Genomic DNA, 24639 nt, shown 5'->3' with positions numbered 1-24639 from the left:
ACAAAGACTTAGGGGTCCATTTATCAAGCCATGATAGCATCAGACATTTCATTACACGCTAACCCCTGCAGCTGGCTAAAAAACTAACGCCTGCTCAATGCAGGTGTTAGCGGATAGCGCGGCAGGTGGTTTAACACGCAGTATTATGTGCATTAAACCCCTACCACAGCTTGATAAAAGGACCCATTAATGTTTCTGGAGAAGAAGCCAGCATTAATAGAAAAAACAGTGATATGCACTGTTAAGTTTGATCAGAAGTCCCATCAAATAAGTAGGATCTTACAGAAACATTGGCCTCTAATACAAATGTTACCACCATTTAAAGAGCACAGTTTATGAATATCTTTCAAAAGGGGCGTGAATTTTAAAGAACAATTGAGCCCCGCTGTATTAAGGAAGAATGTAAACCAAATACATCCGCAGCACACAGCATGCGGGAATTGCATTAACTGTGCCATTATGGTAACATCTACTGAATTCATTAATCCCATAAATCATAAGAGATATGCACTGAAGCAAACAACATGTATCACCAAATTTGTGGTATACTGTATTATATGTATACTGTATTATAGATTTTAGAAGATTGGTTGCCTGTTATGGCATTACACCTCTGCTTGTGAAGACTTTGAAAATGCTCTCTGTCCTCTTGGTTTGAGACTTTTTTGATTATCTAACTTATTATATTGTTTACTGATAGCACGTTTGCACTTGCACCTGCACTTTGTGATATGGAGGTTGGATTTGAACTCTAATCTGTTTGGGATGCTGGTTTTTTTATATTTTCCTCTCTGGATGGCCCACAATCATCTTGCTTGCTTTATTCCTCGTGGACATTGTTCCAGGCAGACTTTGAATTTTCAAGCTAAGTGATTTATGAACTTTTGAACACAGCTATATTTATATATCATTGTATGATTTTTTTGTGTGGCCTTTTCCAGCCTGGTTTGATAGTGCTTGTTATATGTTATATGTTGTTATATCTTGTTTGGTTTGTTTGTAGTGTTTGTATGGTGTTCTGTGTATGCTATTGTATGAAAATTGTGTGATATTTTTGCAAATTTTAAATTAATAAATATGTACAATATTTCTAACTTTGTAATTTGAGTACATTGCTCTGATATTATAGTATTTTTCTGTGGTATATACCCTTTAGGGATTTCTTTTTCTTATCTTTGAGATTTACTTTTGAATCCCGTTCATTGGTTGTAGCTCTCTGTTTTATTTTTTGTTTAATACTGTATTATATGTCCATGCTCTAAAATTTATGTAGGTCAAACCAGCAGACAATTACGGATCCGATTAAATGAGCACAGAAGTGCACTGAATAGGAAGAACATACAAGCCCCGATAGTGCAGCATTGTTTAGAACACAATCATGAATTCTTTGCACTTCAATGTTATGTGTTAGAACACGTAGATCATGATGTACGTGGTGGCAGGTGACAATTATGCCTTCAGCAGAAAGAGCAAAGGTGGATATATGAACTGGGGTCTGTAATACCTGTAGGTTTAAACACATGTATAGACTGGTATTACTTCTATTAGAAATCCTTTAATATATGAAGCATACTTTTTCAGATATCAAAATAAGCCACGCTTTACAGAGAAGACCAATCCAAGACTGCTGGGGCTGAGCCAGCCAATCAAAGATGAGCAGCCTTCGTTCTCCACGTAATAGACGTGGTGAAATTTGATAGGCGTAGCTCTCTTTAAAGTAAGAGTGAGAAATGGCCACAGCGATAGGACACTGGTGAGAACGAGCAAGCAACTTAGTGAGTATTTTAGATGGAAACTTTTAAGAAACACTGTGATAAGTGAATTAGACACAAGTAGTATTTATTTATCTTCACAGAAATGTACTGGAGAGTGGAAGTGGACAAGCCCTGAAGAAACGTTTTTTACCGTGAAACGTTGGCGATCACTTAAACATCACTTTTTCCCATACTATACAGAGGCAGCAGTCGACTCAGTCCTACACAAATTGAATGTGGTATTAGCACATTCTCCTCGGAAATTTTTTGGCCGATGATGTAGGTGGAGGAGGTTTGAGCATTTATGCCCTACTTAAACAAAAACCTGAGGCTTTTTCTTCCGTTGAGAGAGTGCTCTCAAACCAGTTAGTGGAGTATATATATATATATATATACTAGTGTTTTAGCCCGTTACATTAACGGGTGCTAGAGTAGATGTCTGTCTGTCTGTTTTGTTTTGTTTTTTTAAATTTGTCTCTCTCTCCTTGGACGCTGTCATTCTTTCTGTCTGTGTCTTTCCCTGGCCCCCTGTCTGTCTATCTTTATTTCTAACTCTATCCTCTTCCCTCAATCCTGCATGTGGCCTTTTTTCTTTCTCCTCCCCACTTCCTTCCAACGTCTGCTCTCCCTGTCCTCCACACTTCCATTTGGTGTGTCTCCCTCTCTCTACCCCTTCCATCTACTGTTCACCCTCTGTCTTGCCCCTCTCTTCTCTTTCCATCCAGTGTCCGCCCTCTCTCTCTCTGTTCCATATGGCCTCTCTCCATCTCTTCCTTCCTTTTCCTTTGGTCTGGCATACCTTCCTCCTTCCCTCCAAGCCATTCTCTCCCCCTCTGCTCCCTTTCCTCATTTAACTACTTCATTGGTCAGCAGCAGCATTCACAATTCGCTGCTGTTGCTGGCTTCAGGCCTTCCTCTCTGGCCGGTCCTGTCTTCATGAAAACAGAAAGTAGGCAGGACCGGCCAGAGAGGAAGGCCTGAAGCCAGCAACAGCAGCGAATTGTAAACGCTGCTGCTGCCTGAAGCACCCGAGGCAGAAGCTTCTCTCCCCTCCCAGCCCAACCCCCGCTGACTCTGCAACCCTCCCAGCAAGATGACTTTAATATCAAACCTCCCTCCAGCGTTGGCAGCCGCAGCACACTAAACAGACTGCTTCGCGGCTTTCTTCTGCCGTTGAGTCCCTTTGTCGCGTCATTGATGATGTCATCAGTGACGCGGCAGAGGGACTCAACTGCAGGAGAAAGCCCGAAGCACCCTGTTTAGCATGCTGCGGCTGCCAATGCTGGAGGGAGGTTTGTGCCGGTATGTGCAGAACCGGTATGTCCCTCCCCCTCCAGTACGTGTGCAGCACTTTGCGCGGCGCATCCTCCCACGATACGGGGTTGGCCACAGCGCTCCAGTGTGGGCTCTAACCGCGCATCCGCTCTCCTGCCTGCCACGGACCTACGGATCACGGAAGCACGCAGGCAGGAGTGTGCATGCGCGGCTAGTGTTTTATTATATAGGATATATATATAATTTATTTATTTATTATTTATTACCCACTTTCACCAGATTAAGTATATAATTAAAACAAGCAATTATAAAAGGTTTTCCTGAATGGAATTCATTAATAGGACAACATAGCTTCCAATTCTTGTGTTTTCAAGTGAACTTCTGTCACCAAGCCTCTAATTAGTACAAGTTACTAGGTGAACATTCAACTAAAAAACATAAGACAGGTCTGCGAGATATTTGGAGCTTGGAGATGCAGTATAATATTTCATTAAAACAATGGCCCCAGCTTTGGAACTCCCAAATGCACTGTTCATCAGCTGCATCGATGAAACAAACTTTATACTTTTTATTGTAAAGAGTTTATTGGACGCCGGTGAGATTACACAAAGTAAATAATGCAAATTCAAATAAATGCTGGCACTGTAATCTAGAGGTGGGAACTCTAGATCACCTTTTATTTCAAAGCCCTCTAATTTTAATTTTTGGGAAATCCATATGGAGCAAGATAAATCTTATTCTTGTAGTTCCCATTCCATTAACATACGGAATAATTATGTTTGGAGCTTCTATCTATATATATAAAATCGGAGGTATGTATGTGTGTATGTATGTGTGTGTGTATGTGCCGCGATCACGCAAAAACAGCTTGACCGATTTGAACGAAACTTGGTATGCAGATCCCTCACTATCTGGGGTGATATGTTCTGGGGGTCTCGCGGCCCACCTGCACACATGGGCGGAGCTACAAACAGAAAATCAGATTTCACCCATTCATGTCAATGGAAAATATGTAAAAAGCTGCCATTCTCACAGTAATTCAAAAACGGCTTGACCGATTTGAACGAAACTTGTTATGCAGATCCCTCACTACCTGGGGTGATATGTTCTGGGGGTCTCGCGACCCACCTGCACATGTGGGCGGAGCTAAAAACAGAAAATCAGATTTCACCCATTCATGTCAATGGAAAAAATGTAAGAAGCTGCCATTCTCACTGTAATTCAAAATCGGCTTGACCGATTTGGACGAAACTTGGTATGCAGATCCCTCACTACCTGGGGTGATATGTTCTGGGGGTCTCGCGGCCCACCTGCACACGTGGGTGGAGCTACAAACAGAAAATCAGATTTCACCCATTCATGTCAATGGAACAAATGTAAAAAGCTGCCATTCTCACAGTAATTCACAAACGGCTTGACCGATTTGAACGAAACTTGGTATGCAGATCCCTCACTACCTGGGGTGATATGTTCTGGGGGTCTCGCGGCCCTCCTGCACACGTGGGCGGAGCTACAAACTGAAAATCAGATTTCACCCATTCATGTCAATGGAAAAAATGTAAAAAGCTGCCATTCTCACAGTAATTCAAAAACGGCTTGACCGATTTGAACGAAACTTGTTATGCAGATCCCTCACTACCTGGGGTGATATGTTCTGGGGGTCTTGCGGCCCACAACTCTATGTTGCTTGCTCAAGGGTGGGTTCACCCAAGATTTTATATGTTCTTGCTCCTGCAGGTGAAACTATAAATGTTGTTTATAATCAAGTTTTGCGTTAGTTGTATTGTATTCATTTTGTCAAATATTTCACATTATAATTTGAATATATGTGTGTGTGTGTATATATGTATGTTCCAGCATAACTCTTCAATGCATGGACAGATTTCAACCAAACTTGACATACACATTACTTACTATCTGAGGACAAACACTGTGGGGGTGGGAAGGGGGGGATATGTAAAAATGATTGAAAATGACAGATTTTAGTATCTACCCCATAGTGTTTTCGGGCTCACAGATGAATACTCAGCATAACTCTGAAACGCATGGAGAGATTTCAACCAAACTTGGTACACATATGACTTACTATCTGGGGAAAAATATTGTGCAGGTGGGACGGGGTAAAATACTGTGGGGGTGGGAAGGGGGTGATATGTTAAAATTATCAAAAGCAACAGATATTAATGTCCAACCCATAGTTTTCGGGCTCGCAGAGATGAATACCGACACTCCCGATGCCGTTTAAGTCTAAGTTCAGCCCCATAGAGAGGGACATTCCTTTGGAACATGTGGAGGGTAGGGGGTTGGGACATGGGGGTGGGGCATATGGGACATGTGGGGGGGGTAATGTGGGGGGTGGGACATGTGGGACATAGGGTGGTGGGACATGTAGGGGGTTGGACATTTTGAGATAAATAAATATCCGGGCAACGCCGGGTAATCAGCTAGTACACTATATAGATTTGAAAAAATTCTAGCAGAACATAAGGGCGATACCCGGAAATTTAAAGAAATCTGGAGTCCATTAGATGATTTTGTAACACACATTCAAGGTAACTGAAGTTGTCATAAATTAATCTATTTTACCAGATCTGATATTACAAGTTATACTTCCAGTAAAGGGAGGGAGGGTGGATGGGAGGGTTTATAAGATAGAAGGTTTATTCTAATCAATATTTGTTATATATAAGTGCTTCTATGAGATTAGTTTATTATATTTGATTGCACTTTATGTATGTATGTTTTTCAAAATCAATAAAAATAGAACTTAAAAAAAAAATGGGTTGCTGTGAGAATAGTGTGGAGGACCACGGGTGCTTCCCACTCTTTAGATGCCAACGTTTATGAAGTAAAATTTAAATAGAAGCATAAACAGAACTCTACTTCCTACGCACTGATCTCTCTAAGTTCAACTCTTGTAAAACAAAAGTGAAGTATGTTGACATCTAGGGGATGAGAAGTGTTTGTGGTTTTCTGCACTGTTCTCACAGTAACCTATTGACATGGCACATAATTTTGGCATTATCAGAGCTATATTACATCAAGGACTCGATAATAGAGGGTTGATTATAAGATTTCAAATTTCTGTGCAGACTCCTGATGTAGGCCGCCTTGGCACCCTAAAAATAAAAAAAAAATTCATTTACCCATTCTGTTTGCTTTTTTTTTTTTTTTTGTCCCTGCTTTACAGTACACCAAGCAGAAGATTACAACATATTGTCCATGATCATACCTACTGTGCTTTTACAAAGCTGCGTTAGGGCCTTAACGCGCGGAATAGCACACGCTAAATTGCTATGCGTGCTAGACCTTAACGCCAGCATTGAGCTGGCATTAGTTCTAGAAGCGTAGCGCGGGTTTAGCACATGCTAAAATCCTGCGTGTGCTAAAAACGCTAGCGCACCTTAGTAAAAGGAGCCCTTAATAATGTGTAGTTATTAACAAATTTGGTGACCTAATTCAATGTTCCCTTTTGCAGATCATATATAAATATGTTTAAAAAAAACGGTGGTCTCTGTGATGCTTCACTTTTCACCTTTCCCCACTGAAAAAAATGCCCATTTAACCCTCCTCTGTTTTTTTTAACTTTCAATCAGGCCCAGATGCTTTAAAATCACTGTTAAATTCCTATGGGTTGCTGTGGTGCTGGCAAATTATCCGATTTGAAAATTTATTTATTTATTCATTTGATTTTCTTGCCCGTCCTCCAAAAGAGCCTAGAATGGGTTACCAGTTTACATACATAATAAAGGTTAGCGACAAGGTTTCAAGTTGGCATACATAATAGTGGTTTATGACAAGGTAGGCACATTCTTCATACAGTAGTGGGATATAGCAACACTCAGAAGAGGTTAGATGCTAGGTTAGCAGCAAGCCTGTCTGGTTAGCAACTAGATGGTCTCATTCGTCATATAGTAGTGAGACAATTTCTATATAAAGCATAAAAGATTGAATATCTGCTTTGGGAAATAAGTACAGTAATAAGATCATTGTTAAGGAACTCTAATGATAAAGGGACATGAAGAGCAGAGAGAAATGTCCATTCATAGGACTAGATTCACTAAGCCCACCAGTCAACTTCCGACCACTTAGCGATCCCTTTGCAACCCAATTTCCCTCCGACCCAATTCACTAACCTCTGTCCCAATCATCCTCTGATCCGCGCATGCAGATGAGGGGGAACGGCATTCAAATGTAGGCAGGCAGCGATTCACTAAAAAAAAAAAAAAAAGAGGGACACCGACTGGGCTGACCGATCCAAAAATAAGCAACTGCTGAGGACCAGTCGCTCAGGTCCTTTACGACTGCCCTGCCTTCTGCTGCCCTGCTCTCTGCCCTGTTTCTCTGCTCTCAGCCCCAATCTCCTGACTGCCCTGATCTCCTGCTCTCAACCCCGATCTCCTGCTTGCCTACCTCCAGGAAAGCCTAGCGGCGCCTAATCATGCCTAGATACTTCTAGGCTGGATTCTATAAATGGCGCATAGCGGCTGATTGACAACAACGCTGAGCTGCGCCATTTATAGAATCCAGTCTTTAGGTCTTAAGTCTGACTTTACCAGGATTGTAGTGCAATCTTTTAAGCATCTTTACTACTAGTATTATTTTGGACATACATCCTTCAGAATAAGGCAAAATATTCTATTTGAAGTTTCACCAGTGATTTGTACAGAAATATTATTTCCTCCTTTTCTGCTTGTTACACAACAGTTTCCTATGCATCTTGCTCCAGCCATTGCTTTGTCAGAATATTTGGCAACCTTGAGACCCTGAGATATGATCACTCCCTGATTCCTCTGCTGTTTACCTTACCCCCAATTATGCTTTGTTCCCTTAGATTCTTATGCCTGAAGTATAAGACTCTATAATTTATTTCATTAAATGTTAGTTGTTCAACTCTTGACCCCTGTCAAGTTTTCTTAGAACACTCCTCATTATTTCCAAGCCATCTGGAATGTGTGCTCTATTGCAGATCTTCTTGTTCTTGGCCAAATGAAAAACACAAAACAAAACACAGTTTCTTTCATACTAGTTTTTCTTTAGTATCACTTATGAAAATACAGAATAGAACTTGACACAGTACTGATTTCTCTACCCTCCCTTGCTTAGCAATAAGTCTACCACAATGAACCTCTTTCACCTATCATTCATCCAGTTTACTACCTTCAGACTCACCCTGAGTCTTCACAGTGTGCTAATGAGTCTTCTGTGTGGAAGACTTTCTCAAATCTAATTCCTTTCTAATTCCCTGACCATCTAGTAAACAAATACAAAACAAATTAATTTGCCATGATGTAAATCTCCCAATTCTGGGAATGTAGGAGTAGCCTAAGAGGGGCATAATTGAAAGGGACGTCTAAGTTCGTTTACATCCATCTCACAAATCGTCCAAAGTTAAAAAGAGCCCAAGACACATTTTCGAAAGAGACGTCCAACTTTTTTTTACTTTTGAAAATCGTCTAATTATCCGTCCTGCCGAACTGATCATCCAAGCCGCTAAATCGGCCATCTTTATACCACATTTCTGTCCAACTTTCCGTCCAAGTCCAAAATGCCTAGAACAAGCCCTGTTGGATGTAGGAGGGGTCTACAAAGTGATGGACTGCACACCCAGTCATGCCACCTAAATAGTGGGGGTACCTTAAAGGACACTGCTGTGAACTTCACAAAAAGGGTGCCATGGCTTCCCCTCACTACAGCTCCCTTATAGGTCATGGTAAGCCCCCAAACCACCTCCAGAATCCCCTAGACCCACTTATCTACCACCCCAATAGTCCTTATGGCTGTAGGAGCCACTTATATGCCAGTAAAAAAGGGGTTTGGGGGGTGTATAGGGCAGTGCACATGTTTAAGTATCAATGCAGTGATTACAGGGGTTTATGGGCATGGGTCCTCCTCTCTGTGGGTCCCTAACCCACCCCCAAGACGACTTAAGCTGACTCTGGGCTGGACGACTAGGCTTTCCTATAACAGGCGGCCAGTGATGATGATCTGGAGGCTGAAATATAAAGTTGTGAATAAAATTATTATGGGAGTGGGGGGGTTGGTGATCACTGGGGTAGTGTGTGGGTATCTGTGTTATGTGATTGCAGTGCTTAGCTGGTGAGTTTAGGTGGGTTTTTGTGACTTAGACCATGTTTTACATGGTCTAAGTCACAACGTCCAAGTTCCGTCGATCCTGGGCTGTATAACTTTCAGTTATACATGCTGTATGACTAAGTCTAAGCCGGCCCACATCCCGACCTCGACACACCTCCCAAAACGCCCCGTTTAGCTTTAGACGTTGTGCAGCACTATGAAGGCCTAGGTCATTTAGAAATACGTCCAAAACCCGTTTTTATTTTCGGCGCTTGGACGTTTTTGAGAAATGTTCGTCCAAGTGCCGACTTAGGCCGGATTTTGGACGTTTTTCTCTTTCGATTAAGAGCCCTTAATGGTTTGTATTGTGTGCTGAGACCCTGAGAATAGGGTTACCAGATTTTCCATTTGGAAGATCCAGACACCCTAGAAGAGCCCCCAGGCCCACCCCATTCCTCCCATCCCAGCCCCATCACGCCACCAATCCTACTCTAGCCCCCCCCCCCTCACTGCCTGATCTTGTCAAGCAGAACGTTCTGCCTGCCAGTGATTTTAGAAGCTTTTCAAAGCCTGAACAAAATGCTGGGTTTTGAAAAGCCATCTAGCCCTCTGGACATGTCTTCAAAAGGAGAACATATCCGGGGAAATCCGGACGTTTGGTAACCCTACCTGAGAAGCCAGACTCAGTTCCTACTGTAGCTCCTTGTGACCCTGGTGGGCAAATCACCTAAACTCCATTACCCAGGACCCCCCGCAAAAAAAATAGTAAATGGACTGTGAACCCAGTAGGGACAGAAAATGCTGCTATTTTTTTTTTTCTGTCTGTCTCTATTTCATGAGATCCATTCATTTCTACGAAAATGATTGAACATAACTGTCAGTAGCCTATCAACACCTCCCTAAGTTACTCTAATATAATAGGATTATCAGTCTAAATGAACTGGGGACTATTTCTTTCCCATTTGTGCCCATGACATCCAGCAGTCCGCTATCCAATTTTTACTGAATATGGCATGGAAAAAAAAAAAATAAAGATCTTCAAATCAAATTTTGATAGTCTCTGCTAACAGAAGAAAGAGCTTAATACACAATGGGCCTGATTTTCAGCTTCTATAGATGCTGGATAAAGTGAACCCCTGGTAGTGGCATTTTACTAATATATTCAGCAGCACTGGCTGTTTAAATGGCACTGCTGAATATACATGTAAGCAGATAGAGTGTCACTGTTCCTACACATAGTGAGGCTTTCTATTTCACAGGCCCAACTTGCATATTGAAGAAAGAGCAGTTGAATTTAGGTTTAGGTTTATTTTGATATACCATCTTTCCTAAAAACATGGCAGGGTGGTTTACAGTGGCGTACCAAAGGAGGGACAGTCAGGGCAGGATTAATTTGTCGAGGGCCCCTAGACAAACAAGTACACTGGGCACCCTGCCCCGCCCCACCCCACCATGCGCCCAGGCGGAAACAGAAAGCTGCATCAGAGGGAAGCTTTGGGCAAGCAGCACCGCTTGCACAATTACAGTTCCCGTTGCCTTTCTTACCCGCGTTGCTTGCTTGTCTTACTTTCCGTCGATGGGAGGGGCTGCGTTGCTAATTGGGGGCGGGGGGCGTTGCCGATTGATGCTGGAGGGGCCCATCGCCGTTTAGAAAAAACAATGTTGATGCCCTCCTTCATTAGGCCCCTTTGACCATTTTGGGCACTAGGCACATGCCTACTTGGCCTATTGGTTAATCCTGCCCTGGGGACGGTCCATCCCGGGTGCAAGCAATGATAGGGGTGTTCCCGGCCTTGGAGTCATGGTCCTGGAAATTCCCTTCTCACGGCACAGTCCCAAGGCTCTGGGCAGTCTCCATTGCCCTGCATGTTCCCAGCCTTCTCGCCTGTCTGGTCCAATGGCCCTTTTCCTGCCGTGAAGCTGAAAAAACTGCCGGCCTCAGCAGTGATTCAGCTATGTTGCCCAGGGCTCCCCTTCCTGATTTCAGCGTCTGCCAATGATGCAACTTCCTGTTTCTGCCTGGGTTTATTGCAGCAGAGGCAGACACGGAATGCAGGAAGGGGAGCCGCGGGTGACGTAGCTGAATCATTGCCAAGGCTGGCAGTTTTTCAGCTTCATGGAAGGTAAAGGGCCATCAGAAATGAGAAATGGCTGGGAACATGCTGGGCTACAGGGACTACCCAGAGCCTTGGTACCGGGCCATGAGAAGGGAAGTTCCCGGACCATGACTCCCAGGACGGGAGCACCCCCCTCATGGCTTACACCTGGGGTAACATTACTAAAAATATTTTTTTTATATTGGAGGGGGAGTCAAAAATAATGGCAAGGGTGTCAATAAAATAAATGGTCCCAGGTGTCACATACCCTAGGTACACCACTGATAGTTTATACAGTAATATTTGTAAGATTGAAATTAGAAAGGAACGCTATTTCTGCCAGTCCTTGGCCCGCACGCTGACAGTAAAACAACCAAAGCACCATTTAATGCATTTTGCAGTAAGTCTTTTTCCAATTAGCACTTAACATGGTTTTGCAAAAGTGCTCCAAAGTTGGGAGCTTAAGTCCTTTGAATATCAGGCCAACAATTTGTTACTAAATGTTACAGGTTTTATTTATTTGATATACCGCTAATTCACTAATAGCAAATAAAGCGGTTTACAATAAAAAAATAGAAAAGAACTCCATCGCGAAAAGAAAAGCCCATCCTAAAAACCTGCCAATAGTCAATCCACAAGCAAACACATATTCATACCACATTCACACTAATAAATCCCATACCTGTACTCCAAAAGCATGCTGAAATAAATAAGTTTTCAAGGACTTTTTAAAGCTAAGCAAAAAAGTTTCCAATTTAAATGACTGTGGAAGCAAATTTGTTACTTCTTTTTTGAAGGTCATGGTAAACTTTATCCCTGCTTACATCAATTTTCACTGTTCTTATCAACCAAAACATGCTTTTGCCAACCATATGATTTTCTCACTGTGTTCAGGGACAATGAGTATAGTTGAAATTTGACAAAGCCTTGGGGACCGGATTTCATCCAGCTCAGGATATTGAGGGTGTTCAGAGAGGTTCTGGTGGCTTCACTTAAAGATTTGTTCAAAAAATCCCTGGAGACGGGAGTGGTTCCATGTGATTTAAGAAGAGTGGATTTGGTTAGTCTTCATAAACGTGGTCACAGAGATGAAGCGGCAAACTACAGTCCTGTAAGTCTTACTTCAGTTATTGGAAAAATAATGGAAGCATTGCTGAAGGAGAGGATAGTGAAATTCCTAGAATCTAATGGATTACAAGATCCGAGACAACATGGTTTTACTAAAGTTAATAAAGCTAACTCCACTAGTAATAAAAAAGCTGCACACGATACTACATAGAAGCCACAGACAGCAGCAAAAAAGGTCTAATGGATTTCCTGTCCTATTAACCCTCTTTCTTCCTCCCCTCTTAAAGTCAATCAATTTGTACCTTTGCTTAATCTTTGTAAACCGCATAGAACTTCACGGTATTGCGGTATATAAGCTGTTATTATTATTATTATTATTATTAATGGACCTTCAAAGTAACTAACTTCTATTTCAGGCACTGGACTAACAATCATATACAATAAGATATATATAAATAATTAAATAAATAATCAGGCCTTAGGATTAGTGGGGATGGGCGGACCTGCTATGCCTAAGGCCTGATTGGTCCAGGCTTCTAGAGCCTGGGCCAATTAGACCTTAGATTTAGCGGGAATGGGCCGGGAAGGGGCAGGCCCATCTCATTTCCACGAGGCGGGCCTGTCGGCTGGACGGCAGCAAGACCCGTCCAGCCGACCAACATTTAAAGGTTAGTTGGGGGAGGGAGATTAGTTGGGGGGGGTCGTCGGGCTTTCCGTCAGGAAGAGTTGGGCATCCTCCTGTCGGCGATTACGAGTTTGAGGGGGGAGGGGGTTCCGGGGTTCCGACAGGAGGAGTTGGGCATCCTCCTGTCGGCGATTACCAGTTTGGGGGGGGGGGGCCCGGGGTTCGGGATTCCGACAGGAGGAGTTGGGCATCCTCCTGTCGGCGATTACCAGTTTGGGGGGGAGGTGGGGTCCGGGATTCGGGGTTCTGACAGGAGGAGTTGGGATGTGATGTGGAAAGTGTTGCCAGTGCTATCAGGGGTGTTGGGTGATGTTGGGAGCCAGAAAAAAAAGCAAAAAATGGGGCACGGAGGAAGGAAGAAAGAAGGAGGGGGGACAGGGAACCAGAAACAAAGCAAAAAATGGGGCACGGAATCAGAGAAAGACAGACAGAGAAAGAAAGAAAAAGTTGGGGGAGGGAATGAGGTCTGGAGGAGAGGAAGTTAAACTAAAATTTGATAAGTTGACTTTTGGCTAACTAAGGATCTCATTTACTAACATGTGTTAATGAGTTAATGCATATTACAGTACTGGCGACGTGTTAATGCAATTTCACATATGTTAAATAATACAGGTTCCATCATTTTCAATAGGGACTATTTACTAATTATGCACTTAAGTCAAATTAATGTGCTTTAATGTGCATTAATTCATTAACACATTAGTAAGAGTTCCTAACTATGAAGCAAATTTACACAGATTCAAAAGTGAATTAATATCAGGTTGGAAAATGATTTGATCTTCCTCAGAATAAATTGTCTTCAGCTGGCATGAAATTAAAATGAGTCTGAGTCATTTTCAAATAGTTTGCAAGGAAGTTAAATGAGTGTTGTAGTATAATTAGAAAATATGCATTTTTTTCCTTAAAGACTAGATCAGTGGTTCCCAACCCTGTCCTGGAGGAACACCAGGCCAATTGGGTTTTCAGGCTAGCCCTAATGAATATGCATGAAGCAAATTTGCATGCCTATCACTTCCATCATATGCAAATCTCTCTCATGCATATTCATTAGGGCTAGCCTGAAAACCCGATTGGCCTGGTGTTCCTCCAGGACAGGGTTGGGAATCACTGGACTAGATAATTATAAGTAAAAAAACCCCAAAATCCTGCTGTAACATATAATAAAAAAATGTTTCTGTTTCAGGATAGAATCATCTTTTTATTGCTTGATTTGAATGTACAAATTGACCACAGTCTTCATTCCTTCCTAAACTCCTAGAAAAATCTGTCCAGAGTTGTCTTCATGCATTTATATTTTGATTGTAGTATAATATGCATATGAATGAACACTGAGGAGTAAATTCTCTATTAGTACGTTTAACTTAGGCGTGCTTTGGACGTCCAGCAAACGTAAATAACAATTAACTATATTTAGGCGTGAGATAGACGTCCCGCAAAATAGACGTGCGCAAAATAGACGTCCCTCGTCGCACAGAATAGACGTCCTTCAAAATAGACGTGCGCAAAATAGACGCAGGTATCTGAACCGTCTCTAATGGACCCGTGATAAACGTGAGTACGGATTTGTTTTTTTTAAAATTATACTTTATATATACTCTTTATTATCACACATTCAGCATTGATAAGTATAGGATGATGAAAAACATAACTAAAACACTGTATCAGAATTGTAAGAAATATGTTATGTTTCAAAGGAAAACTAGAAAATGAAACGTACCGAGTGGGTGTTGAACTTACATTATCAGTAATGGAAGGTGGGAACCAGTAGATGTGTGCTACACAGAAAGCTATACAGGAATGTCATACTCACCTCCTATTAGAAGTGGAAAGGATAGGACTTTGAACACCATATAGACTTTTTATAAACTTCATTTAACTTCCACAAAGACTGGCAGGAAAGGCACCCTAACTCATCCAATAAGCTTTCTCTCGATTTGCCAGAGACATTATTTCAGAGAGGATAGTTTAGAAGTGATATCTTGCTCCAAAGAACACTCTCCTGGTCTTAAAACATTCCTACTATCAGCTCATTCTTCACAACAAGAAACACAATCAAAACACAGATTCAACCTGAATGTGGCTTCCAGTTCACAGGAAGAGGAAATAGCAAGCAGCACAATGCTGATCTCATTGTGACATCATCAAGGTGCACCTGGAAGGTAGATATGCCACAAGTAAAAGACAAGCCGGGACTTGAACTCACAACCTACAGATGATCGAGATAGTGCTTTTACTCACTGACCTACACCTGTGTCTCTAATTCCTCTGTCATAGCATACCTTAGTAATGTGCTAAAGTATACTCTACTTAGCTATCATATCACAGTCAGTTGAGGCTCAATGGTGTAAAGCACTGTTGTCACGGATGCAACACCCATATTCTTAAGTATGGTTCAATAAATGTAATACAGAGTCAAAATTATGCTGTTTATTTTATCAAACCCAAGCTCAACTTTTTAATGTATTGTGTATAGTCTCGCTAATGTGTTTGTGATGAAAATTAGATGTGATACGTGTATATATATAAACCCTAGCCACGCATGCGCACATACCTGCGTGCTTCTGTGATCTCTGCTCTGTGATCAGTAGGTCTGTGGCCAGCAGGAGTGCAGATGCAGCAGCCAGGTGACTCCCCCCCTCCCTCCCTCCCTCACCACCAAAATCACCACCGCCAAAGCTTCCTCCTTCTGGCCAGCCGGGAGGAGGGCTCCGAGTCGCTGAAGACTGTCCCAGATCGCTCATAAATTAACCTTTTCATCTGAGGTGTGAGGCTGCGGTGACCTTGCTCCCCGGCTCACTAAGGTTTCATCTTAAGAAATTCAAATGCATTGTAGAAAATGCAAGTGACTATTCTGTGTCATCCTAGACACCCCTGCAACACCCCAACAACACACTCCTGCAGCATAAACCCCTCATGTTATAATCAAGTAAAAGACAAGCTGCGAGTTGAACTCATAACCTATGGATAACTGGTACAGCTTGTTTACTAACTGACCTACCGAGCTACTTAACTGTAGCCCTAACCCTAACCATAAAGTAGCATCTGACATTATAGAAGCCGTTAGAATTTTGAAATAGTTTTGGACGTTCCTTGGGTGTTCTTAGATCAAATATACCTGTAGATACTTGCAATGATTACCCCTTGTCAAAGCTTGTACCTAAAGCCATTTCTGGAGACTCCCATTCCCAAGTCCCCAACATAGCTCAGTGCTTAAAAGCACTGCATGTATGTTCCAAAGGTCAGGGGTTCAAGTCCTGACTAAGGTTACCAAAGACAGAATATTTTTTTTTTCCACCCACCCACCCAAACATGCATAGCTAAGCATGTGAACCTCTTCATTTATTTAATTTATAACGTCACTGTGTTTGGGGGGGAGGTGAAGTTTCATTAGGTTTACATGGTAAGCTTCTAAGCTTGTACCTAAAGCCATTTCTGGAGACTCCCATTCCCAAGTCCCCAACATAGCTCAGTGCTTAAAAGCACTGCATGTATGTTCCAAAGGTCAGGGGTTCAAGTCCTGACTAAGGTTACCAAAGACAGAATATTTTTTTTTCCACCCACCCACCCACCCACCCAAACATGCATAGCTAAGCATGTGAACCTCTTAATTTATTTAATTTATAACGTCATTGTGTTTGGGGGGGAGGTGAAGTTTCATTAGGTTTACATGGTAAGCTTCTAAGCGTTCTGCTGTACATTTTTGTATAACAGCGATATCGGCGTCGTTGCGCATGTAATGAACTGTATTGCTGTAGAGTATAGTAGCTGCTTCAAGTACGCTCATGAGGCATATATACGTCATCGATGTTTTTTTCTATACTTGTTCTTCATATGCAGTTATTTCCTATAAAATGGCAGCCAGGACACAGCCAAACCAGGCTCTTCCTACCAAACGAGCATCACTACTTTGTAGTGCCTAGCCATCACAGGTCATATCTGCAATTGAGAAACTCCTGGATTTGCCTGACCTGGTGGTATAACAGAAGAGCCTCATGTCCCAGGGAAGTGGAAAGGATAGGACTTTGAACACCATATAGACTTCATATAAACTTCGTTTAGGTTCCACAAAGACTGGTAGAAAAGGCACCTAAGTCATGCAATAAGCTTTCTTTCGATTTGCCAGAGACATTATTTCAGAGAGGTTGCTTAAAAGAAGACTCTCCTGGTCTTAAAACATTGCAACAATCAGCTCATTCGTCACAACAAGAAACAGAATCAAAACACTGATTCAACCTGAATGTGGCTTCCAGTTCACAGGAAGAGGAAGTAGCAAGCAGCACAATGCTGATCTCATTGTGACATCATCAAGGTGCACCTGGAAGGTAGATATGCCACACGTAAAAGACAAGCCGGGACTTGAACTCACAACCTACAGATGATCGATATAGTGCTTTTACTCACTGACCTACACCTGTGTCTCTGGTTCCCCTGTCATAGCATACCTTAGTGATGTGCCAAGGTATAATCAGCTTAGCTATCATATCACAATTAGCTGACACAAAAAAGTGGTAGGTCAATGGTTTAAAGCACTGCTTTCACTGACTCGAAATCCATATTCTCAAGTATGGTTGAATACATAGTTCAAAAGTGCTGTCTTGATCACACACAAATTCAACTTTTCAAATGTTTTGTATCTGGTATTGCTAATGTGCTGTTTCAGATGAAAATGAGATGTGATTGGTGTGTATCTTGTAATTTTATTCAAATGAGTATTGTGTCAGCTGAAGGAGTTGAGGGTGTTAAAACCGAACTGTACTACTGAATGAATCTATTCCGTTTAGGCGCTTAACATTCGCCGTCCTATATGCTACAATAATGGCATTCCTTTGGTAAGTAATCACAACATCCTTAAGTGGTTTAAGATTTTTATTGTAGAATATTATGTCATTTCATTGACACTCAAAAGTCCAGAAAAGCGGTGTGAAATTGTAACACATGCAACTGCAGTTTGCTGAGATGGATCACAGCTACACCGGTATACAGAGTAAGCCCCTCCTAGGTCCAAATCAACTCCCAGCCTACAGGAGGAAAGGGTACAATGTCAGTGCCTGTGAAATATTAAGATTTCCTCATGGTAGGGTAAGGCAGGATGTAGGAAAAAGACAGGAAAGTAAGGAGGTCAGAGAATAAAGGCCAGAGGTTTATGCCAGAGAAGCAAGGGAAATAAAAGCCATCCTCCTTGTTACAGAGTCCATATGTGAGCTAATAACCTACACACACTGGTTGGAATGTTGAAGGTTAGTAGAAGTGAGCACAAATGTCTCATACCTACCTATGCACAAGTATCAGGAATACGTCACAGGATCCGCCCGTATCACAGGAACAGCTTCACAATGAGATGCTAGCCACATGAGGAGGAGGAGGAGATCAGCTGGGCCCGAACACCTGCAAAGAGGGGAAGCATGTTAATACATTGGAAAAGTCCCCCACCTCAAACTGTTACAATACCTACAGTTATCCTATAGCTTCAGTTGAACTTGAAGTACCAGCATGGAGAAGGGAGGGGGGGGGTGCTAGTCTTATTCTACACAGAAACTTGTAGACCCATACCATCATTAACTCCTACAAGGTGTGGAAAGCTGAGCAGCATATAGGCTTCTGATAGCCATAGTTTTAACATTTTAGCAGTATAACTCATCCAATCTGCTTTCTCTGAGCTCCCAATATAGATGTCATTTATACCTAAAACTAAGGGGGTGTTCAATCAACACACATGCTAACCTAACACCAGCATGTGTCGATATACAATTTGTTGTTGGTAAAACAACAAAAAACCAAGAGGTCCTAAACTGCTAGCTCATACCAGGCCATCGAGAAGCACATTACGATGCCCTTGTATGGTGACGATGAAAGTCTTGGACATCCAACCTGCAACAAGAGTATGAAAGCTGTTAGCTATTTGACATGTGGGCAATTCATCATAAAGCCTGCTAATGGAATGATATACAGGAGCAACATAGTGAATGAGGCCAAAAACAAAGATAGCTTACCTATTATTCTACCTTTAATACTTGAGCTGCTACCAATAACTTCTTGCTTTGCTGGTCAGGGACATCTGAACTTTAACTTCAGCCTAGAGAAAGAGGCATCATCACATTCACTCACATGAGACAGAGACAGACAGAGAGAGAGAAGCTGTTTGGGGTTCACATAAATATACTCACCATTATCCCAAGAAATGGGCTCTTATTAGGTTGTCCCTGACCACCTGCCCTCTCCTACGCTCTTCTTGCTCAGGTAGAGGCCTGCGTCTAGCTTGGATGTCCTCATCATCGTCACTGTCTTGGACCGGCTCAGGAGGGTCTGGCATCCGTCTTCTCAGCGCTAGGTTATGTAGCATGCAGCAGGCAACAAACATCCTGGACACCTTGTCGGGCCTGTACAGCAGTTGCCCTCCTGAGCGGTGTAGACATCTAAAGCGGGACTTGAGCAACCCAAACGCACGTTCCACGATGGTCCTTGTGGTGTTCAGGGCCCGGTTATATCGCTCCTCCTCTGGCTGTTGGGGACGCACAATTGGGGTCATCAACCATGTCCTCAGGGGATAGGCACGATCACCTGCAAGGAGAAACAATATTAGAAAAGGGGCACATATCTGTTGTCCATTGTTCTGCATCACCTCCAAAGTTAGCCATGACCCTGTGGTAAAATGAGAGAAAGGCGGTTAATGTAGCAAAGCTTTATCTGCAGTAGTACGTTAACTCACCAACCAGCCATCCACCTTGGATTTCACCCCTCTGGAACCTGCCACCTAGGCCGGAGTGGGCCAGGATATAAGCGTCGTGGCAGGACCCTGGAAAGCTGGCACACACATCTGTCACCTCCATGGTAGCACTACAGACCACCTGCATGTTCATGGAATGATATGCCCTCCGGTTCCTAAATTGCCTTTCAGTTTCAGCAGGTGGTCTGAGTGCTACGTGTGTGCAGTCTATAGCTCCCAGGACAGAGGGGAAACGTGCCAGTTGAGCAAAACCCCTCATTGTGCGTTGCCGCTCTGCCTCACTCATTGGAAACTGGATATACATAGCAATACGCCTTAAAAAGACTTCCAAAAACTTATTGATTATCCTGGATACAGACGGTTGACTGATGCCAGCCCCAGCTCCCAGGGGCCTTTGGAAGGTTCCTGTAGCCAAAAACCCCAGGGCTGTAGTTACTTGTACATAAACTGGAAGGGAATGTCCCCTAAGAGTGGTGCGCTCCAAATCCACCTGCAGTTGCTCACAGAGATGAACTATGGTCTCCCGATTAAATCTAAAGAGACCAATACACCGCTCATCTGTCATATCAAGGAAGTTTGCCCTGGGCCTATATACCCTGGGGGCCTGGCGTCGGCGTCGGCCTGGGCCTCTGCCTCCAACCTGGCCACGCCCCAGGGCCACAGCCGGACCTCTTCCTCTACCTCTAACCTGCCCACGCCCCGGGGCCGGGGCCAGGGCCAGGGCTGGGGCCGGGGCCGCCACCAGACCCCTTCCTCTGCGCAGCAATCTATCATGGGCCACCACATGTAAGACAAACTCAAACTCATCAATCATCTCTCAAACCAATACCAGACCAAAGACACAACTGACAAGTACACAACAAAAGGGAGAAGATGGGGGAAAGGAGAAACAATACAATCACAGTACAAAGTCACACTATCACAAATCAACCACCAGAAGCACGAACGCACGGGAGTCTAAAGGAGACAAAATAATGATTTTTTAAAGATCCTTATATACTCTCGACGCCGATGTAGCGTCTGACGTCATAACCGTTACAATTTTGAAATCTGTTTGCACAGTCATTGGGTGTGCATAGATCAAATACACCTGTAAATACTTGCAATGATTACCCTTTCTCAAAGCTTGTACCTATAGCCATTTCTGGAGACTCCCATTCCCAAGTCCCCAACATAGCTCAGTGCTTAAAAGCACTGCTTGTATCTTCCCCAAAGGTCAGGGGTTCAAGTCCTGACTAAGGTTACCAAAGACAGAATATGATTTTGTTTTTCCACCCACCCATGCATAGCTAAGCTAAAATATGTGAACCTCACTTCCCAATCTTCATTTATTTAATTTACAAATTGTCATTGTGTTTGGGGGAGGTGAAGTTTCATTAGGTTTACATGGTAAGCTTCTAAGCGTTCTGCTGTACTTTTTTGTGTAACAGCTATATCGGCGTGGTTTAGGATATAATCTATAGTGTTGATGTAACGCGGAGCGGCTGCTGCAAGCACGCCCAAGCGGCACAAACACGTCATCGCGTTTTTATGCGTTGTGACGTCATAGAATCGCCCGTTCTTCATACGCAGTTATTTCTCCTAAAATGGCTGCCAGGAGACAGCCAAACTTCACCACTGAAGACTCCAGGCTACTGGCCAGGCTCTTTTTAGTGCATGAGCACCATTATTTCAGAGTGGCAGGCCATCGCAGGTCATACCTGCAGTTCAGGGACTCCTGGAGCCGCCTGACCCGGCGCTATAATCGTAGAGCCTCCTGTCCCAGGGAAGTAAGTATTCCAAGTCAGGCCCTCACAAATAATCATGTAAAATGTAATGATGGAAACCTGTCTCAATCAAATTGTTCATGTTTTTGTGGGTAAATTTTGATTCCTTTTAAAAACTACAATTGTGCATAATAAATCTTTTACATTGAATACTGAAATTAAAGCACATCCCAAAGGAGCAGTAGTAGGATTTCAAATGACAAATTCAGCTCCTAGAAGGCATCTATTCCATTCACAACATGCACACAACTAATTTTTGGGTCACAAGCTTCACATTTGTAATCGAAACATCTTGACATCAACTTTGCCAAAGTGCTGCTATGTCATTTCAAATACCTTAAACACTCCTGTATCAATCTGCTGGTCTAGGGAGATAGTGGCATGACGTTTAAAGTGACAGCGTCAGTACCCTGACGTCAGGGGTTTCAAGCCACGCTGCTCCTTCTGACCAAACTATTTTATTGCCCCTGCTGCATGATTGTAAGCTCACCAGGACATGCTGTAATGTGGGGCAGTGCTGATAGGCTACAGCCTCAGCACCCTGGGGTTGTGAGTTCAATCCCACCTCCTCCTTGTGATGCTGTCCATGTCACCTCACACCCCCCCTCCCCCCCCCCCCCACTGTCCCAGGTACAGTAGAGAGATAGCGATGCCTCCAGCACAGAAAGGGGAAATGCTGGTGTACGTGAATAAATTCATGTAAAACATGTGGCAGAAGGGGGTGGAGGCAGACACCAAAGCGGATAGGGGCTCTTGGAGGGCAGTGTACTCCATTTTTTGTGCTTATAGAGGTCAATACTTAAGTAAACATGTTATGCCATAGTGCTAGATGGCACTCATCATATCCCTCCCTCTCTGTTCTTTCTTTCTCTCTATTATCCAGGTTGAGGATCTCAGGAAAAGGGGGCGACTGCTGAGGCGCCAGGAGCGGGCCTTCCTTGAGGGGGTGAGGGAGGAATTGCGTGCACAAGCCGGTGAGTAATGAGTCCAGTGTGTGTTTCTTTGTGATCAGCTTACCAGAATAAATAGATGAAAATGCTTGAGTAGCTGTAAACCATTCTTAATCATAAAATCTGCAGTAAAGCTGCTATTGTGATATCATGTCACAATGGCTTTATGGTGTTCTACTTGCCTCACTTACTTACGCTACATTTTGATGTTTACAGTGGAGTAGGTGCTTTGCATCCTGTTATTAGCATTTGAAGAAAATAACGTAGTAAATAATGTCATGTTCAAAAGTGTTGTGGACATATCTGACTGTATCCTATTTCTCTCTTGTCAAGCAGCAGCGCAGGCACCCCCTCAGGAGGCCCCGCAGGTGATGGAGGGAGCCCCACCCTGGTCCTCGGCAGAGGAGGAAGAGGAGATGGAGGAGGAAGAGGAGGAAGAGGAGATGGAGGAGGAAGAGGAGGAGATAGAGGAGGAGGAGGAGGAGGCCTGGCAGCCCTCAGGACCGCCCACACCACCACTGCCCCCTGGACCTCCACCACTGCCCCCACCACTGCCCCCTGGACTGCCTGCCCCACCACTGCCCCCTGGACCCCCACCGCCTGCCCCACCACTACCTCCAGGACCACCACCACCATCCCCTGTTGGACCTTCCCCTTCCCCCACCCATAGCCCTTCCCCTCACTCTCCTGCCCTTCCTGTTCCCATCCCACCCCCTTTCCTTGCTGTTCCCCCCCAGGAGCAGCCCGACCAGCCTCAGGAGGGGGTGGCCAGGGAGATGGCGGCCTACTCTGCCATCTTGGAGGAGGTGCAGGTATTGAGAGGGTGTGTGGAGAGGATGGAACATGCCCTCTTGCGGCTGATAGCCGAAAGAGGGCATGGTGCCAGCAGCCATACACCCTCTCAATGACTGCACCTCTTCTGCCCCCCTCGCCTGAGGTAGCTCAAGCTGCTCTTGGGGGGCACCCACCCTCTTTCCCTGTGTTATGTGTATGTAAATAGTTATTTAAAAAAAACGTTTTCCAAGTTTTAAAAAGTTGATATTTTAATAAAAAAGTTGGTTATGGTTTAAACTTTCCTGTGTGGTTTTAACCTTGTAGCATCAGAAGTTTAGTGGACAGAGTCCAAGGTAGATAGGGGTTCAGGAGGGACTGCTGAATGGGCCCTTTTCAATATAACAACAAGGTGACATATAGAAAGTTTGACAATCTTTATTGGGGTCTGTCATTCATTCTATTACCTGCTAGCCACTTTGATGTCAAATCATTGCAGAATCTAGGAAAAAAGTAAGTGAATGCAAGGGTATATGCAACTGTAGGTAGATGACAACATCTCAGCTATGATGTGCAAAGTAAGCCAGTCCCTGTTCCAAAGTAAATGGCTACATAAGGAAGAGAATATAAGTCACTCTGGTAGATTTGTTGTTAAGGAATAGGGTTATTTCTAGTAAGAGTTGGCTCCACACCAGGAGAATCCAAATGAGACATGTGGGTTTTTCTTCATTTCACGGAAGGTGATGGAAGTAAAGGCCAGATACCTCAATCTATCCTCCTGGTTCTTGAGCTGCACTATTTTGGTAAAGCAGGTGTGGAAACCACAAAGATGCTCACAGCTGCACTGCTCTCAGTACTATAAAAACTCCATCTGACAATACTGCACTTGCCTGTCTAAGACACCTGAAAACAGAAAAGAGGAGAAGCTGGTTTACACAACGTTCACAAACAGGGGGGTTCAACCCCCAAGGTCCTCCCTTCCCTGAAGCAATGTGTTAACCTCATATATGTTGAGCTGCTTAGATGTCACCGTGGTATAGGTGTTAAGGCAATAACCTTAACTTGCTGATGGTGTGGGTTAGTATCACCTGTAATCCTCCACTGCTACTGTTTAGAACTCATGTGAGGGAATAGACTAACTGAAAACAAAAAGTTTGTGTGCATATAACAGCAGGAATGCGTGCCATGGTGTTCTATGAGGCCAACATTATCAATTTACTATTGTTCCTGAAAGTCATTAAGGATACCTGTGTGAAGAGTGACTCAAGAGTAAGCAAATAAAGGTTACCATATATCATTCTCACCTACAACTGTTTGGCTAGGTGCAAACTGGTGTGCTGAGCTGCTGCTCTGGTCTGAAATGAAGAATACAGAGAAACTGTTAACAAAGACCTATGTCTCCTAAATTAAACACTGAAGTTGTGGCAGAACACACACCTAGAAGTAACAGAGCTGCTAACATACCTTTAGAATCC

This window comes from Geotrypetes seraphini, chromosome 1 (assembly GCF_902459505.1).
Source record: "Geotrypetes seraphini chromosome 1, aGeoSer1.1, whole genome shotgun sequence".
Lineage (NCBI taxonomy): Eukaryota > Metazoa > Chordata > Amphibia > Gymnophiona > Dermophiidae > Geotrypetes > Geotrypetes seraphini.
The sequence above is the reverse complement of the archived record's forward strand: the minus strand, read 5'-3'. Positions refer to the sequence as shown.